Source organism: Rattus norvegicus, chromosome Y (genome assembly GCF_036323735.1).
Source record: "Rattus norvegicus strain BN/NHsdMcwi chromosome Y, GRCr8, whole genome shotgun sequence".
NCBI classification, from domain to species: Eukaryota; Metazoa; Chordata; class Mammalia; order Rodentia; family Muridae; genus Rattus; species Rattus norvegicus.
Window position 1 is genome coordinate 348976 of NC_086040.1, and position 3546 is coordinate 352521.

The following is a 3546-nucleotide window of genomic DNA, read 5'->3' on the forward strand; positions in this document are numbered from 1 at the left end:
AAACCTGGATCCCGTTGATTAAATGTTTCATATCCCCCCCCTTTTTTTGTTTTCAGTTTAAACATTTTTTTTTTGGTTCTTTTTTTCGGAGCTGGGGACCGAACCCAGGGCCTTGCGCTTCCTAGGTAAGCGCTCTACCACTGAGCTAAATCCCCAGCCCCCAGTTTAAACATTTTTAAACCAGGGTTGATCACAACAGTCAACAGCACAACAGAGGGGGAGCATAGCTATTGCCAACCCGGTCAGCTGAGGCTCTAGGAAGAGCTTTAGCTTTGTGATACAAGGGACCCCTAGACCCCCAAGGCTGCAGGCTGTCTTCCCTCTCCCCCTGGCCTCCCCCCACCAGCGAGGTGGCATCTATGAGGCCCTGCAGATGGCACTCTCCCTCTTCCAGTCTCTGTGGCTCACAACCAGGCTAAGGGGCAGAGGTAGCTGGGGAGACAAGAGGGTACAGGAGGCCCAGGTGGCAGTGAGGGAGCTTGGAACCCTGAGGAGGGCATGCTGACTCCTTGCTGGAGAAAAGGCACCTAAATAGGGAAGCTGGACTTGTGGGCCTCCCAGGGAGACACGGGTTAAAGGGAGCAGTATGGTGAAAACTCCAATTCTGGTTCCCACTGCCAACATCCTACAGGGAAAGGCAAGGAATCCTGGAGCAGAGCCTTATGCCTGAAACCTGTCTGAGGGAGCCTCATCCTTTCCCACCCTGCTCCCCCAAGCCCAGGTTAGCCTCCTTCCCACTGCCCAGCTGTAGGCCATGTGCTGGGAGAGAATGGATGTTAAAGGGGTCTCAGGCTGTCTTGGTGCCTCAGCCCACCTCCTCGTGGGCCCAGAGCTCCACGTGGTGTTTTGGACCAAACCCCTCATCTTAGTTGCCTTTGCTCTTAAACAGCTGCTGAAAGTGAGGTTTGCAGTAAAATGCACGTGCATTGCAGCATAACTGCCCAGGCTGAATTTGGTGCGGCAGTGTTCGCAACAGAAACTGGAGTTGTGGAAAATGAGCTTGTCTGCCACCAGCCGCTCCATAGGGTACACAGTCTTCTGGCAGGCTGCACAGGTCTCCTTCACCTGAGTCTGCAAGCTAAAGGACTTAGATAGCTGCACCGTGCTGTTGCCACTGCTGCCTTTGGCTTCATGAGACAAGGTGGCCTGGGCGGCTCCAGCAGCCTGGAACATGGCTCTTCAGAGGTGCTTGGCGGCCCTGGAGGAGATGCCAAGCCAAGAAGGCTCGGGCTGGCCTGCGCCGCAGGGCGGGGGTAGGTCGCTGGGGGACCGCTTCCGGTGCAAGAGGCTCGGGCTCTAGCTGCCATAGCTGCCAGTAGTCCCTGAGCAGCAGCCCCGTATTTCCTCTTCTTGTTAAACTTTTCACTACATGGATCTAACTGTATAATCGCAAATTCTTATTCCTTCTGTTCCACAAACAGATTATCTTAAAGAATGTTCATGTCGTTAACTCTTTTTTTTTTTAAGGATTATTTTATTTATATATGCGATTACACTGTCTCTGTCTTCAGACACACCAGAAGAGGGCATTAGATCTCATTTCAGATGGTTGTGTGCCACCATGTGGTTGCTGGGATTTGAACTCAGGATCTTGGGAAGAACAGTCAGTTCTCTTAACCTCTGGGCCACCTCTCCAGCCCCATGTTGTTAAATTAACTTTTGTTGTTATCTCTTTTGTAAACTTGTAAACTACAGGAAACCCACTCAGATCTATCCCTTATGGACCAAATAGACTCCACCCAGATAATCTGGGTAATCTGTCTATCTGTCTAATGTTCCCACTTACTACCTATTCCAAAGGGTGGGATTCCTCTGGGTTTCAAATGTACATCTAAGAAAAATTTACTTTTCTCCCAAATACACTTAATCTTATTCTCTGCCTATAATATATATATATATATATGTGTGTGTGTGTGTGTGTGTGTGTGTGTGTGTGTGTGTGTGTGTGTGTGTGTTCCAGCATCTTGCCAAGTCCAGACACTTAGTACATCTAGGACAGCTCCAGAGAAGCAACCTCCAGATGCTGAACTGTCCCCTCACAGACACAGACGCTTCGATTGGACCTGTTCCTTCTCACCTATCCACAGACGGTTCAACAGACCCTGGACAACAAGGAAACAGCCAACTCTAAGACTGGACAAACATCCCCATGCCCACTTTTCTAGGTTCCCTAGAGACATATGGCTGTAAAGCAAACAGGAAGTAGAGATCACAACAATGACAACCCTATTCCTGCTTCACCATCATCTCTTTTGAATTTTTCTTTTTTTATTAAACCCAAACAGGGGAATGTTAGCATTCTGTCTAAGCTCCACCCCATAGGTTACCTGGCAACAAGAGTCAGGTATGCCTGACTATATAAAAGGGGATGCTTCCCCTCCTCACTCTCTTGTTCTCTTCCTCCCTCTTGCTTTCTTACCAACTCTTTCCCTTGTCCCTTCTCCCCCCATTCCCTCCCCTCCACCTCCACATGCTCACAGCTGGCCTCTCTGCCTCTCTACTTCTCTACTCCTCTACTCCTTCTCCCTCCACCTCTCCCCCTCCCTCTCCCTCCCCCTCCCCCTCTCTCTCTCCCTCCCTCCCTCTCCCTCACTCCCTTTGTCCCTCCCTCTCCTCCTCCTCCTCCCCCTCTGTCTCCCTCTCCCTCCCACTCACCCTCTCTCTCCCACTCTCCCTCTCTCCTGTGCCTCTACTACCCTCTTAACTCCTCTCCCCATGCCCTGGATAAACTTTATACTATACTGTATTATCCTGGGTTGGTTCCTCAGGGGAAGGGATGTCTCAGCATGGGCCTGCAGAGGCACCCCTTTCCCCTATACCTCACCACACCTCCATAGAACATATCCCCACTCTTTATCTTTTCATAAACACATCATAAACAACCAGACCCAAGTCTTCTGTGACTCTGTGAGGTCCTAAAATGGTTCAGGATCAGCCCCAGTGGAATGCTTTGTGCCTGCCCCGTCCTAGGAATTAAAGAAAAATTTGTAGGAGAGGACAAAAAGCACAAACAGAATACACACACAGAGTGACATAGAAGGACATTCCCAGAAAAACAAAAACTGAACCAAATGCTGTCTCAGATGGTCTGGGCTGCCGCCACCTGTCCACCCACAAATTGCCACTGGCCACCTCAGGCTCCCTGACCCTGCTCCCCTCACATGCAGTCTGAGCCAGTTCCCTACTTGGCCTCCCACCACCAATACCCTAAGCTGGCTTGGCTATGCCCCTTATGGTTTTCTTTCTCAGCCTTGCTGTATTTGGAAATCAAAGTTTGCCATCACTAACATTTCAGAAATCCTTTATTACTGGCATTTGAACTACTTGTAAAGATGAGTAATTGACAAGAATGACAATCAGAATTTGTGGTTCTGGCTCAGTAGCGTTTAGACTTCATTTGGGTGAGTTTTCCCTTACCTTTGTAACAAGCAACTGTTGATGTCTGAAAGCCAGGTGCTAACTAAGCTTGGTTCCTAGAAGAACAGTCTCTCAGGAAATTCTTTTTCTAATGGTGTGTGTGTGTGTGTGTGTGTGTGTGTGTGTGTG

General features: G+C 49.4%; 1 pseudogene; it reads right to left on the reverse strand.

Annotated features, from left to right (window-relative positions):
- Positions 1-647: 647 nt before the first annotated feature.
- Limd2-ps2 (LIM domain containing 2, pseudogene 2) lies at positions 648-2467 on the reverse strand (annotated as a pseudogene).
- Between the last annotated feature and the right edge of the window lie 1079 nt (positions 2468-3546).